The following is a 16,709-nucleotide window of genomic DNA, read 5'->3' as shown; positions in this document are numbered from 1 at the left end:
GTGGTAATTAGTTTTTATTTTAACATTTCTAAATCCTCAGGCAGCCAAAGAGCTTGCTAAAGTTTAGCTAAATACACTCTTCCTCGGAGTGGTGAATTGGTGGGAGAAGTGGCAGAATGAACCATGTGTGTGTACGTAGGTTTGTGTGTCTTAAGGGAGGCTGGTTGGGTAGAGAGACCTGCTGAAGGAATTAAAAACCACTGTCAATAGTTGTAAGAGAGGCACAGATTGGATTAGGTGACGATCCAGTTACGTGGGATTGAGCTATTTCTTACTTGTTACCATGCAGAACGGATATTCTCCACTTTGGATTTCTGAGCATGTGAGCAATCAGGAAATACAAAGCCATCTGCCCTGACCCAGTTGAAGCCCAGTTGAAACTATTGGCTTCACGTGTCGGAGGGGTTTTGTGTTCTAGGGTATTGCTGTGCCGCCACCGTTAGAACCAGCAGCACTTAACCTGCCTCTGAGGCCTTGCCAGGTCCTGGTTCCTGTTACTACAGTTCTAAGGAATGGCTGGTAGGCTTTTGATTTAAAGGCGGGTAGATATAATAAAGGGAATCTGATTAGCATGCGAAAATAATTAAGTAATTTGATTCAGGTCAAAGAAAGTAATTTTCATATAAACTTCTATTATGGAAGAAAATATTTTAAGAACTGTTAACTATTTTAATGTCTCAGATTTGGCTGATGTAAGAAAAAGAATATGTTTCTATAGACATCTGTTCAAATGTTTGGAGATTATCAAAATTAAGGATTTGTCATATAGCTTTACGTTTGCTGTGTCTTTGATGATCAGAAACTTGAGAATAAGGACATTGCTATACACTAAAAGTATAATAATACAACATAAAAAGAAAAATATAGCTGTGTAAAGTCATCAAGCTGGCTAGCTGCTGTGTGTCTGTGATTCTTAGGCTTCTCTGCAACGTTGTGTTAATTCATGGAAGTTTTCTATTTTTAATTAATTAATTCATTCATTCATTAATTTTTGGCTGTGTTGGGTCTTCATGGCGGCACTGAGGCTACGGGCTTTCTCTAGTTGCGACCAGCGTGGGTTACTCTTTGTTGTGGTGCGCGGACTTCTCATTGAGGTGCCTTCTCTTGTTTCGGAGCATGGGCTCTAGGCGCAAGGGCTTCAGTAGTTGTGGTGCGTGGGCTTAGTTGCTCGGCGGCATGTGGGATCTTCCTGGACTAGGGATCGAACCCGTGTTCCCTGTATTGGCAGGCGGACTCTTAACCACTACTCCACCAGGGAAGTCTCGATTCACAGAAGTTCTGATAAGAAAACCTGTGAGCCTTGACATTTCAGAGCACATCCTTTTCTATGGTGTGAACCATGCCGTCATTGCGAGGGGTTAAAAAAATTGGGGGACTGAAAGAGGATATGTTGACTAGAGTTTATTTAGGGTATGTATAAGAGAGTTTAAGGGAGCAAACGCCAAATTACTCTTTGCTTTCTTAAAGTGACAAGGAACATTTCTGAAAAATATTTTTTCGGGCATAGAACACAGTAGAATTGACAGATCTCAGAGTCAATTACCTATTAGAGGTAAGTCAAATGATCTATTTTGAACTATGGTACAAGGTTAACAAACATAATATTGATTTTCCAGATTATAAGAATAAATTTTGGATCATAATTATTTACTATTCTTTTGTCATGATGAACTACTGATCTATTTTAAGAAACCTGAAAACCTGATCGTTGGGAGATTTGCATCGCTATGGACTGATTTCACTTGTTCTTCTTCTAAGTGATAGGATTCATTTGTTGGAAGATAGGCTGCATGTTTGCCTAGGGAAATTTCCTTTTCCTCATGAATATTGCTGCAAGGTGAAGCAGGAGTGGGGAGATACATCCTGCAGGCTATTGCACATTTGAGCATGAAAAGGACATATGTTGTATCTTAATCACCATCCCAGTTCCCTAGGGATGAGACTGGCTTACCCACCCTCCCACGGCCTCCTTGCCAACCCCCAGCATCAACATGCCCAGAGCCTTCATGAGCATCTTCTTCCATTTTCTTAGATGGAGGTGATGCCGAATGACTTCCTGGGTTGACTTGCGTGGATTTGGCCAGCCAAAGAGGTGTCCTTCCTCCTTCACTACTTCCTGTGGGATCCATCCCCCTGAGGTCTTCCACTGTTATTCCATTTCCCAGGTGTAAGAGGGACTGAAGTGGGAGGATGGCAGTGAGAATGAAAAAGTGACACTGCACACAAAGAACACTTTCAGGACTTAATGGTTGTTTGATTCTATGTGGAGTAATAAGAAATGGGAGTGTGAAGGACTGGGGTATTGGCAAGTGACTTCAACAAAACGGGGAATTGTTGGTTCACATCATTGCATTTCAGGCAAGGTTAGGTCCAGATGAAGCTGTGCCATCAGGATCAGCCTCTCTTCATGTTTCCGCTCTGTCTTCCCAGTGTGAGCTTGATGCTCAGGCAGGAATCTGCTTGGTAGCTCCATGTCCAAGGTCGACCTTCCTAATCACAGTGATAGAGAGAATGCTTTCCTCTATTTGGACTTTGGTCCTTATTACCCTGAAGCACTAAGCATGTATTTATTTGTTTATTCCCTCAACTCAAGCTCCAAGAAAGCAGAGACTTCCTCTTTCTTTTTTGTTGTTATTCCTACTTCCTAATCCCCAGAGCACAGGGATGGTCCTGGAAGACAGTGGGTTCTCAATACATATTTGTTGGATAAGTAAAAAGGTGAATGATTCTCTTTCCCCAAACATCCAGCAAGATCCCCAGATCTGACTTCCACTGTTTTGTCTGTGTTGTGACTGCTCTTATCCAGCTACTGTGACAGGAAAGGTTGGCCCTCATGACCAGTGGTGGAGCCAGGAAGCGATTGCAACTTGATCCTTGACCAGGTGCTTTGACTGCATCACTTTGACAAGAAAGCAAAATGCACAATCCATTTAGGTAATTAGTTTAACATCTATTATGAAAAGCACTAGCTTTCAGGCTCTTACTGGCTTCATAGAACAGATGCTTGGTTACATGTCTCCCTCCTTAATCAGATTTTAAACTTCCTGAAAACAGAATCGCGCTTCTTTGTTCCTGCAGTGCTTTGCTGATGGTACTCAGTAAGTACCAAATAAATGGAGAAATTAATATATTTTAAATATGCTACCTTGAAAGTATATAGAATATCTGCAGAATCCCCCTGTGTATTTTATAATCATTTTTTAGGTGGCCTAATAAAAATGAATTTTTATGTGACTATCCCTGAGCTCTCTACTAGCCAACTGATTTGTTCATGGAAAGATCCATTGGCTGATTTTGAGTGTTTTGTTTTCTTCCAGTAGGAAAATGCCTGACTTAACTACTGGCCCAAGGCTTTGATAAAAAGCATGGTGCCTGTTCTAAAAGTTGCTGGGAAGCCCTGAGGGAGAGCTTGAAAAGGCCAGGTGTCAGGGGAACTACCAAAGACCAACAAGCAGCAAAGAGGAGGCCTTCTGGCAGGTATTATTAGGCAAGATGACTGTTATCTAGGGAGCTCTTGATCAAGTCTGATCACAGCAAGGCTCCATATTCAGGAGGAGCCTGAAACAGAGGTGCCTGGGGGCAGTGTGTAATTGGCATTCTCCACAAGCCTGGTTCACAGTGTCTACCTGATACTGGAAGCAGCATCTAATCCAGGTGGGAAAGGCTCACTGCACATCAGGGCAGAGGGCCTGCAGGTGCACAGGTGGCCATTGCACTTCAGTGTAGGTGTCCAGTTGTCTCCTTGACACCCATGAGGCTAAATTCATTTGGGTCACAGCTGCCTCTGGGAGTGAGAACCATGGACTCTGTGTCCAGTAACCTGCAACATCAAGTGGAAGCTCCCATTGTGCTTGCAGACTTGACCCCCTGGTCTAGGGTGAGGCATTTCTGAGTCTGTTTATGGCTGGCCATTATTGTCAACAAAACCTGTTACTATCTTTGAGAAGTTTTATGACTAGCTAGCTCAAAGGCATGACAAAATGCACATGCTATCACTTAAAGACTACCTCTATTTTCAAACAAAGATCGTTCGTATTTTCAGAATTACATAGAAGGGCCCAGTGGAGGTGTATAAATGAAGATGATTCCAGCAGCACTCCTTCAAACAGCATAAAACTATAAAATTCAACAAGATGTACTAACATAATGAGTCACACTTTCAGATAGGCAGTGGAGTGGAGTGGTTATGAAAGGAATGTTTGGATTAGGTTTCTGCTTCCACTGATTAATGCCAGCTGTGTGACCCTGGGTAATTTGCTTATCCTTTCTGTGTCTCAGTTTCCTTGTCTCCAAAAATATAAGTAATAATTATAACCCATCTCATAGACTTGTTATGAAGATTAAATTAATTAATATATATAAATAATGCCTGGAACATAGTAAGTCCTCAGTGAATTTTAGCCATTACTATTGCTCCTGTTGATCTCAAGTGTAAAATCAGAAATGTGACTTTGGTCCATGACTTTGGGTAGAATAATCAGATAAGCAATTTTAGAGAAAGGCATTTATACTGGGTATTTCCATTATTCAAAGTATTATCACTAATACTGCAAGATTAAGACAATATTACAAAAGAAGAATATTTAAAAATAAGTTTATGTCATGGAATTAGAAACTCTAACAGTACATTGATATGTTTCAGCTTTCTGTAATATTATATCTCTCTAAGCAATAAAGCTTTTCAGATTAAGCTATTTGGATTAAATTGTCACTAGCAACTTTGACTTCTTTCGGTTTTATATATTTTTCCATTAGCTGAAAAGGACTCCCCAGATCAAGACAATATGCTCCTGAAACATATACTGCTTGTTATCTGGCTGTTTTTTATGAAGTCTTCTAAGACATATAGTATCTGACCATCAATATGGGTTGTTTGACATTTATGATAGTGAAATGAGTTTTAGTGTCCAAGTCAAACATATTTTGTATGCTTTGCAATGTCATCTCACTTAGAATGGGTATGAAAACTTTGGTGTGGATCCTTGGAAAGAGAGCATTACTGTTTGATTGTGAAAGGTTAGGTTTAGCCCCATCTCTTGAATTTTCTCATGTCCCCTTTTCTTCAGTCATCCCATCACTGACTTATTCAAACCTTCTAAATCTCTGGCATTTACTATTGTTGTCTTCATGATTTTCCTGTCTCTACCTCACCTCCTTCTGATCCATTTGCTATTCTGCTGCCAGAATAATCTTTCTAAAGACCACTTACCTGATGATCTTGCTTTTCTGGGTAAAGATTTTCGAATCTTCCCTCACATCACACACACACACACACACACACACACACACACACACACACACACACACACACATTTATTCCTTGAAAGGTCCCTTCCCTTCACTTACTGTTCCTAGTCCCTCCTTTAACTGACCCTAAACTACAACCACCACCTAGCTACACTGGCATTCTTCCATCAGGACTTTCAGTTACCCCTCCCTCTACTTCTGGCACTTTCTCTCCATGTCTTGTCTTCCTGTTGAATATAGTCATCTAGGCTCTTACAGATCCATTTCCAGGAAACATATGCTCACAATAAAAATAAAAACATAAAATGGAAGAGGAAGAATCATCAGAAATAATAAACTACAGAATTAGACCAAAATAAATGTATATATTGAAATAGATTTAGGATATAAAATTTGTTTTATATGTATAAAGAAATAAAAGAGTAGAAGAATGGAAAGAATAAGAGACTATCAAAATGATCAAGTAGAATTGAAAAAGAGTAGTATTGAGAAATGAAAAATGTAATCACTGAAATAAAGAATTTAGTGAATGCTGAAACAGCAGATTAGACACAGGTGAAGAGAGACTCAACAAATTAGAAGACACATTTGAAATAAATAACCAGCATGCACCACAGAGAGATGAAGAGATGGAAAATATGAAAGCCAGGTTAGGGGACAGGGTAAAGCGATTGATTTTTGTATCTGATCTGAGTTCTAGAAGGAAGAGCATGTGGGAAAAAGAAATACTTAAGAGATAATCTATGGGAATTGCCCAGAATTGAAGAGAGTCACCAATGTTTAGATTCAGGAAACCTCTCAAATCCCTAGTGATACAAAGGAAAATAAATTCCCACCCAAAACAACACTTTATATTGGAACTGTAGAACACCAGAATCAAGAGATGTTAAAAGCAGATAAAAGATAAGTATAACAAATAAACAAACAAAATCAGAGACAAGAACTGTTAAAGTTCTGAGAGGGAATAATTACCAACCAAGAATTGTAGACTCATTGACCTTCTCTTTCTTTCTCTTTGAAGAATGAAGGTAAGATAAAGCCATTCACAGAAATATAAAATCAAAGAGCATTTAAGGCCAATTAACCTTCACTAAAGAAGTGTTAATGGATATACTTAGCAAGAAAGAAAATTATTACAGAGGTCAGTTATGAGTACTTATAATCTAGTAGCTAGAAACAAATGGCAGGTCCTCAGGTAGAATCACATATTTGAACAGTAATAAAGCTGTTTGTACAACAACATCTTTATGAAGTTGATGGAATTCAAAGGAAGAAGACAAGATAAATCTAAGTGAACAATTGAAAATATAGTTGGAAAAGGCTTACCAGACTTAAAGCATTCTAAGGTCCCTGCATTATTTTGTTTAATTTTAGGCTTTGTTAAATTGTTCAGCAGAATGCAGTGTAAAATTTTAAGGATGACCACTTAAAGAAGAGTAATAAGACATATACATTTCAAACCAGTAGGAAAAATGGAATGGGATGGGGGTAGATTTCAGTCTGTTCAACAGAAAGCAAGAAAAGAGGGGAGGAGAAAATAACTGAGAAAAATAGACAAGCATAAAATAGAATAAAGTGAAGTGATAAGGATATAGAGATTTGAATAAATTATTTCCAACTTTGATTTTAAGGATATATATATAACAGAAAATATTATGCAGGCTTTTCAATTACATGTGGAATATTTACATTTTTACTTAACCATAAAACCAGTTTCAATAAATTTAAAAGAATTAGTAACATAAAAATAAAATTTCTTAAAACTGAAAAGCAATAATGTATCTCACTTATAAAAGCTCATATTGTGCTGAGTTAGATGCATGGAAAACAATAATTTAAAAAAAATACCTAGAAACATGGTCACATTTTAAACCACCAAAAATAATGATATAAACTTATTTGCTATAATGGAATGAGAGCTAGTTTAACTTCAGCAGAGCTGTAATACAAGAAGCAAAAAGAAATATAGAAACAAGTATAAGTTCTGAAGGAAAATAACTTTTTTAAGAGAAACTATTATTTAAACCATCGTAAAACATGAGTGGAGAGGATGAAGAGGGAGACTAAAATCTTGGTAATGTTCTTTGAGACATAAGTAGAATTTAACCATGGACATTGTTTAAAAATTGAGATAAAGTATTGCGTTATAAATAGAAGGATGATCAGTAGAAAATAAATTAAATGTGATATTTTGTGTGCTTTTCAAAATCATGAAACTGATTTTCCTCCTCAGAAAAAGTCCTGTTTTCTGTTTCATGTTTTAATATGATTGCATGTTTTTTCATTCATTGTTCTTTCATCTGATAGTGAGAATATTCTTGGTTAAACAGTGAAAGTTTGTTTGTACTTTAGAATAGGTGTATGAGGCTGTTTAAGCATGTGGATTTTTTTACCCAATCTATTTTTTTTATAGACTACTGTTGGCTTGCGGAAGCAGACCTGTGAAAACTGTTAAGGATGATGAGTAGCACCACTGGGTGGATTTCGGTGACACAATATAATTCATGTTCTTAACATCTTACTATTATTATACATAGAAACTTTCACCAATTATTGTTGCTGATAAATAACTGAAACATTTTCCTGTAAGTGATTAAAATATTTGTCGATTTCTCAGATTTTTAAATAGAATGAAATTGGATCTTATCATGAATATTCTATAAAAATCTGGAGTTCCTTTTAGGTTAACAGATTTGTATCTTTTATAAACTAATTTTAAGTTCTATAATCTTATATAATGCTTATATGTAGTCTTATGTATAATATACATATAGTCAGGTTTACGAAAGAGAAGGCCATTTCCATACCTGGTATAATTCAACAAATTCTGTGAATTTTTAATTTCCACTTGCTGTGGAATTAAAATGTTTCACCTTCTATTTGACATGAGTGCTGTACACCAGCACAGTTTGGAAGTTTTGTACAGAAAGAGAAAAAAACACCCTCTTCAGAAAAATTTTTAAAGAAATGTTTAGTTGTACCTTGTGAAAATAATACCAAATAGCTATTTTATCTTTTTTTTTTTTTTTTGAAATATGGACATTTTTTTTATCATCTTTTTTGGAGTATAATTGCTTTACAATGGTGTGTTAGCTTCTGCTTTATAACAAAGTGAATCAGCTATACGTATACATATATCCCCACATCCCCCATATCTCTTCCCTCTTGCGTCTCCCTCCCTCCCACCCTCCCTATCCTACTCCTCTAGGTGGTCACAAAGCACTGAGCTGATCTCCCTGTGCTATGCGGCTGCTTCCCACCAGCTATCGGTTTTACATTTGGTAGTGTATATATGTCCACGCCACTCTCACATTGTCCCAGCTTACCCTTCCCCCTCCCTGTATCCTCAAGTCCATTCTCTAGTAGGTCTGCGTCTTTTTTCCTGTCTTGACCCTAGGTTCTTCATGACCATTCTTTTTTTTTTTTTTTTTTTTTAGATTCCATATAAATGTGTTAGCATACGGTATTTGTTTTTCTTTTTCTGACTTACTTCACTCTGTATGACAGACTCTAGGTCCATCCACCTCACTACAAATACCACAATTTCGTTTCTTTTTTAGGCTGAATAATATTCCATTGTATATATGTGCCACATCTTCTTTATCCATTCATCTGTCGATGGACACTTAGGTTGCTTCCATGTCCTGGCTATTGTAAATAGAGCTGCAGTGAACATTGTGATACATGACTCTTTTTGAATTATGGTTTTCTCAGGGTATACGTCCAGTAGTGGGATTGCTGGGTCATATGGTAGATCTGTTTTTCGTTTTTTAAGGAACCTCCATACTGTTCTCCATAGTGGCTGTATCAATTTACATTGCAAGAGTGTTCCCTTTTCTCCACACCCTCTCCAGCATTTATTGTTTGTAGATTTTTTTTATGATGGCCATTCTGACTGGTGTGAGATGATATCTCATTGTAGTTTTGATTTGCATTTCTCTAATGATTAATGATGTTGAGCATTCTTTCATGTGTTTGTTGGCCATCTGTATATCTTCTTTGGAGAAATGTCTGTTTAGGTCTTCTGCTGATTTTTGGATTGGGTTGTTTGTTTTTTTGATATTGAGCTGCATGAGCTGCTTGTAAAATGTGGAGATGAATCCTTTGTCAGTTGCTTCATTTGCAAATACTTTCTCCCATTCTGAGGGTTGTCTTTTCGTCTTGCTTATGGTTTCCTTTGCTGTGCAAAAGCTTTTATGTTTCATTAGGTCCCACTTGTTTATTTTTGTTTTACTTCCATTTCTCTAGGAGGTGGGTCAAAAAGGATCTTGCTGTGATTTATGCCATAGAGTGTTCTGCCTATGTTTTCCTCTAAGAGTTTGATAGTGTCTGGCCTTACATTTAGGTCTTTAATCCATTTTGAGTTTATTTTTGTGTATGGTGTTAGGGAGTGTTCTAATTTCATTCTTTTCTATTTAAACATCTGAGAAATTGACAAATATTTTAATCACTTACAGGAAAATGTTTCAGTTATTTATCAGTACCACTTATTGAAGAGGCTGTCTTTTCTCCATTGTATATTCTTGCCACCTTTATCAAAAATAAGGTGACCGTATGTGCTTGGGTTTATCTCTAGGCTTTCTATCCTGTTCCATTGATCTATATTTCTGTTTTTGTGCCAGTACCATACTGTCTTGATTACTGTAGCTTTGTAGTATAGTCTGAAGTCAGGGAGCCTGATTCCTCCACCTCCGTTTTTCTTTCTCGAGATTGCTTTGGCTATTTGGGGTCTTTTGTGTTTCCATACAAATTGTGAAATTTTTTGTTCTACATCTGTGAAAAATGCCAGTGGTAGTTTGATAGGGATTGCATTGAATCTGTAGACTGCTTTGGGTAGTATAGTCATTTTCACAATGTTGATGCTTCCAATCCAAGAACATAGTATATCTCTCCATCTATTTGTATCATCTTTAATTTCTTTCAACAGTGTCTTATAGTTTTCTGCATATAGGTCTTTTGTCTCCCTAGGTAGGTTTATTGCTAGGTATTTTATTCTTTTTGTTGCAATGGTAAATGGGAATGTTTCCTTAATTTCTCTTTCAGATTTTTCCTCATTAGTGTATAGGAATGCAAGAGATTTCTGTGCATTAATTTTGTATTGTGCTACTTGACCAAATTCATTGAATAGCTCTAGTAGTTTTCTGGGAGCATCTTTAGGATTCTCTATGTATAGTATCATGTTACCTGCAAAGAGGGACAGCTTTACTTATTCTTTTCCAATTCGGATTCGTTTTATTTCTTTTTCTTCTCTGATTGCTGTGGCTGTAACTTCCAAAGCTATGTTGAATAATAGTGGTGAGAGTGGGCACCCTTGTCTTGTTCCCGATCTTAGAGGGAATGGTTTCAGTTTTTCATCATTGAGAAAGATGTTGGCTGTGGGTTTGTCATATATGACCTTTATTATGTTGAGGTAGGTTCCCTCTATGCCTACTTTCTGGAGGGTTTTTATCATAAATGGGTGTTGAATTTTGTTGAAAGCTTTTGCTGCATCTATTGAGATGATTATATGGTTTTTATCCTTCAATTTGTTAGTATGGTGTATCACATTGTTTGATTTGCGTATATTGAAGAATCCTTTCATTCCTGGGATTAATCCCACTTGATCGTGGTTTATGATCCTTTTAATGTGCTGTTGGATTCTGTTTGCTGGTATTTTGTTGAGGATTTTTGTACCTATGTTCATCAGTGATATTGGCCTGTAGTTTTCTTTCTTTGTGACATCTTTGTCTGGTTTTGGTATCAGGATGATGGTGGCCTCGTAGAATGAGTCTGGGAGTGTTCCTCCCTCTGCTATATTTTGGAAGAGTTTTAGAAGGATAGGTGTTAGCTCTTCTCTAAATGTTTGATGGAATTCCCCTGTGAAGCCATCTGGTCCTGGGCTTTTGTTTGTTGGAAGATTTTTAATCACAGTGTCAATTTCAATGCTTGTGTTTGGTTTGTTTATATTTTCTATTTCTTCCTGGTTCATCCTTGGAAGGTTGTGCTTTAATAAGAGTTTGTCCATTTCTTCCAGGTTGTCCATTTTATTGGCATAGAGTTGCTTGCAGTAATCTCTCATGATCCTTTGTATTTCTGCATTGTCAGTTGTTACTTCTCCTTTTTCATTTCTAATTCTGTTGGTTTGAGTCTTCTCCCTTTTTTTCTTGATGAGTCTGGCTAATGGTTTATCAATTTTGTTTATCTTCTCAAAGAGCCAGCTTTTAGTTTTATTGATCTTTGCTATTGTTTCCTTCCTTTCTTTTTCATTTATTTCTGATCTGATCTTTATGATTTCTTTCCTTCTGCTAACTTTGGGGTTTTTTTGTTTTTCTTTCTGTAATTGCTTTAGGTGTAAGGTTAGGTTTTTTATTTGAGGTGTTTCTTGTTTCTTGAGGTAGCATTGTATTGCTATAAACTTCCCTCTAGGACTGCTTTTGCTGCATCCCATAGGTTTTTGGTGATCGTGTTTTCATTGTCATTTGTTTCTAGGTATTTTTTGATTTCTTCCTTGATTTCTTCAGTGATCTCTTGGTTATTAAGTAGTGTATTGTTTAGCTTCCACGTGTTTGTATTTCTTACCGATTTTTTCCTGTAATTGATATCTAGTCTCATAGCGTTGTGGTCAGGAAAGATACTTGATATGATTTCAATTTTCTCTAAATTTACCGAGGCTTGATTTGTGACCCAAGATATGATCTATCCTGGAGAATGTTCCATGAGCACTTGAGAAGAAAGTGTATTCTGTTGTGTTTGGATGGAATGTCCTATAAATATCAATTAAGTCCATCTTGTTTAGTGTATCATTTAAAGCTTGTGTTTCCGTATTTATTTTCATTTTGGATGGTCTGTCCGTTGGTGAAAGAGGGGTGTTAAAGTCCCCTACTATGATTGTGTTACTGTTGATTTCCCCTTTTATGGCTGTTAGCATTTGCCTTATGTATTGAGGTGCTCCTATGTTGGGTGCATAAATATTTACAATTTTTATATCTTCTTCTTGGATTGATTCCTTGATCATTATGTAGTGTCCTTCTTTGTCTCTTGTAATAGTCTTTGTTTTCACCTCCAAATAGTTATTTTATCTTTATATATGTATCTAATGAGATACCTGAGAATGCACTGCTTTATTCAATAGTAATCTAATTTTTTATTTACTTGTTAAATATGTGCATGCACGCATGCGTGTGCATGTGCACACACACACACTTCCTAAAATGATTGGGTTTTCTACTCTTGTAACAGCAGTGGCCTGTATTTTTGAATAAACATGAACAATTAAACATAATGATTGTTTTATGGAAACTTTTTGGTCAGAGACCCAAGTTTTCAGTGAACTGTTGCTATTAATAATTAAATAATTTTTAGGTAAACATTACATTAAACAGCAATGCTATATTGTAATAGTGTACCTCAGTAAATTAAACCTGAAAATATTTACCAGGAATTAATTGTTTTAAAACTTTAGGTGTCATTTGGATCCAAATTCTAAAATATAAAATTTTCCTTTTTCCTCTATATATTTTGTGTATATTCTTGGAACTCTACAAAGAAGTTACTGTCTTGTTTTTTTTCCCCTCTGGCAAAATGAGAAAAGGGGTATTTTATGGAGGGATCATTAACAGGTACTTGTGCTTTGAATGGATTGATTGTACTTGCTGCCTTTAGCTATGAACATCTTTTTGACAACTGTCCCCTGTTGAATATCTTGGAGAAAAGAAGGAAGAGAGGAAAGGAGGAAGACAAGGAAGAAGGAGAGGGTGGGAGGAGGAGGGATGGATGGACAAAAGGAAAGTATTTCCAAATTGCAAGACAGCGTATGAATGGAGTTTTATCCTAGTTAGACAAGCTTTTTGAAACTCCCAGTTGATTATTTAAAGCACCAAATACACATTTGTTTGCAATGATGTGTATTCTCTTTTCTCATTCTACCACAAAGCAGTGAATCTTTAGCTTTGGAGTATGTTGGTTATTTTATTTTAAATTTTTTCCAATGAAAATGCCCAAATTACCAAACATAGTGTAAAAATTTCTTGTGTAACTTAAATCTTGTCCTAAAATTTTAACAATTGTTATAGTATTTATGGATCAAATATTATAGTATAGGTGTTATTTTTTTGTTAAATTTTGTAAGTTTTTAAAGTTACATGGACTTTTAGAAGAAGCACACCTGTAAATATAAAGGAACATCTAACCCTTTCATGTTCATCACAGGTTTTTAAAAAATTTGTGCAGCAGTTTTTAACTCTTCTACAATCATATAATACAGAAAGAAATACATAATTTTGTCTCCAATTTTTAGTGGAGAAAATTGAAGGATAAAAAAAATCTCTAAAGTTTCAAAATAAATTATTCACTCAAAAAATATTTATTAGGGGGCTTCCCTGGTGGCGCAGTGGTTGAGAATCTGCCTGCCAATGCAGGGGACACGGGTTCGAGCCCTGCTCTGGGAGGATCCCACATGCCGCGGAGCAAGAAAGCCTGTGAGCCACAACTACTGAGCCTGCGCGTCTGGAGCCTGTGCTCCACAACAAGAGAGGCTGCGATAGTGAGAGGCCTGTGCACCGCGATGAAGAGTGGCCCCCGCTTGCCGCAACTAGAGAAAGCCCTCGCACGGAAACGAAGACCCAACACAGCCAAAAATAAATTAAAAAAAAAAAAATTTATTAGGTCCTTGCTCCATGAAGCAACTTATATAGCAGCAACATTTGTAGAAGAAAATTATGTGATTTTGGCAATTACAGTAATTTGGTAATTCACATGAACAATGTATGAACAGAAAAATATAAAATTGCACACTTTTTTATTGAGTAAATTTGGCTTGTAACATTGCATATGTTTAAGGTATACAGTATGTTACTTTGATACATTTATATATTGTTAATGTGATTGCTGAAGTAATACCACATTATATAATTATAATACACATGATCACGTTATATAATTATAGTATAGTATTACTGTCTATTTATTATACTGTTCATTAGATCTTCATGGCTCATTTACCAGTTCGTACAAGTTTGTACCCTTAAAGACCATCCCTCTTGTCCCTGTCCCTGGTAACCACCGTTTTATTCTGTTTTTCACAGGTTTAACTTTTAGATTTCACATGTAAGTGACATCATACAGTACTTGTCTTTCTCTATCTGACTTACTCTCTTAGCATAATGTTGTAGCAAATGGGAGGATCTCTTCCTTTCTCATGGCTGAATAACATTTCACGGTGTATGTATACCACATATTTTTTTACCCATTCATCCACTGATGGTCTTTTGGGTTGTTTCCGTATCTTGGCTATTGTGAGTAATGCTGTGATAAACATGGGAGTGCGTATATTTTGTCAAAATCCTATTTTCATTTTCTTTGGTTGTATACCCAGAAGTGGAATACCTGGAGTATATGATAGATCTACTTTTAATTTTTTGAGGAGCTTCCATCTTGCTTTCTATAGTTGTTAGACTAATTTACATTCCCACATCCTCACCAGCATCTGTTGGTCCTTGTCTTCTTGATGATAGCCATTCTCACAGGTGTGAGGTAATGTTTCACTGTGATTTTGATTTGCAGTCCACTTAGGATTAGTGATGTTGAGCATCTTTTCATGTGTCTCTTGGCCATTTTGATGTCCTTTTCGGAGAAATGACTATTTACTTCTTCTTCCCATCTTTTAACCAGATTGTTTGTTTTCTGTTATTGAGTTGACTGAGTTCCTTATATATTTTGGATATTAATCACTTATTCGATAAATGGTTTGCAAAATTTTTCTCCCATTCTGTAGGGTGTCTTTTCATTTTGTTAATTAATTAATTCTTTTGATGTGCAGAAGCTCTTGAGTTTGATGTAGTCCCATGCTTTGATTATTTTCTTTTATTGTTTGTTCTTTTGGCATCATGCCCACCAAATGATTGCCAAGACCAATATCAATAAACTTCTCCCCTAACATTTTCTTTTAGGATTCTTATGGCATCAGGTCTTATGTTTAAGTCTTTGACCCATTTTGAGTTAATTATTGTGAGTGGTGTGAGATAGGGGTCTACTTTCAGTGTTCTGCATATGTTTCTCCAATTTTTGCAGCACCATTTGTTGAAGAGGCTATCCTTTCTCCACTGGGTATTCTTGGCTTCCTTGTTGAATACTAGTTGACCGTATATGCCAGAGTTTAATTCTGGGCTCTCTATTCTGTTCCGTTGGTCAATTTGTCTTTTTTCCCCCCAAGTACAATACTGCTTTTCTACTATGGTTTTGTGGTATAGCTTGAAATCCAGAAGTGTGGTATCTCTGGCTTTGCTCTTTTCTCTCAAGATTGCTTTGGCTGTTTGAGGTCTTTTGTGGTTCCACACACATTTTAGGATTGTTTCTTCTATTTCTGTGAAGAATGCCTTTGGTATTTTGGTGAGGACTATGTTCAATTTGTTGATGGCTTTTAGAACTATTGATATTTTAACAATATTAACTCTTTGGATCCATGAACATTTGTTTGTGTCTTCAATTTCTTTGATTTTGTTTGTGTCTTTCCATTTGTTGGTGTCCTTGATTTCTTTCAGCAGTTTTGCAGTTCTAATTGTACAGATCTTCCACTTCCTTGGTTAAATTTATTCCTAAGTATTTTATTGTTTTTGATGCTATTGTGAAAGGGATGGTTTTCTTTATTTCTTTCTCAGATGCTTTATCATTAGTGTAGAGGAATGAAATTGAGTTCTGTACGTTGACTTTTGTATCCTGCCAATTTACTGAAATTGTTGATTAATTTCAATAGTTTTTTGGCTGATTCTTTGGGATTTTCTATATATTCCATCATATCATCAGCAAATACTGACAGTTTTACTCTTTCATTTCTGATTTGGATCTATTTTCTTTCTTTGTCTTGCATAATTGCTCTAGCTAGGACTTCCAGTACTATATTGAAGAAGAATAGTGAGACTGGGCATCCTTGCCTTGTTCCTGGTCTCAGAGGAAACACTTTCCATTTCTCTCCATCAGGTATAATGTTACCCTTGTGTTTGTTATACATGGCCTTTATGTTGAAGTATGTTCCTTCTATACCCAGTCTGTTAAGGGTTTTTATTATGAAAGGCTGTTGTTTTATGTCAAATGCTTTTTCTTTCTGTATTGAAAAGATCATGTGATTTTTATTTTTTCTTTTATTGATGTGATGTGTTGGATTTATTGATTTGCATATGTTGACCCATCCTTTCATCCTAGGAGTAAATTCCGCTTGGTCATCGTATATACTTCTATTAATGTGTTCTTGAATTTGGTTTGCTAATATTTTGTTGAGAATTTTTGCACCTATGTTCATCAGGGATATTGGTCTATAGTTTGCTTTTCTTGTGGTATCCTTATCTGGCTTTGGTATCAAGGTAATGCTGGCCTCATAGAACAAGTTTGGAAGTGTTTTCTCCCCCTCAATATTTTGAAAGAGTTTGAGGAGGATTGGTAGTACTTCTTTCAATGTTTGGTAGAATTATCCAGGGGAGTTTTCTGGTCCT

The 16,709-nt window shown here is 36.3% G+C and overlaps 1 protein-coding gene across 1 annotated transcript in view; it reads left to right on the top strand.

Moving 5' to 3' along the window:
* The window catches only part of LOC309633574 (uncharacterized protein), a 126,190-nt gene that overhangs the window by 39,305 nt on the left and 70,176 nt on the right, over positions 1–16,709 (top strand). The gene's annotated exons all lie outside the window — the stretch shown is intronic.

Source organism: Balaenoptera borealis, assembly GCF_965194805.1.
Source record: "Balaenoptera borealis genome assembly, chromosome: 8".
NCBI classification, from domain to species: domain Eukaryota; kingdom Metazoa; phylum Chordata; class Mammalia; order Artiodactyla; family Balaenopteridae; genus Balaenoptera; species Balaenoptera borealis.
Note: the sequence above shows the minus strand (reverse complement) of the source record. Positions and strands in the feature narration are given on the sequence as shown.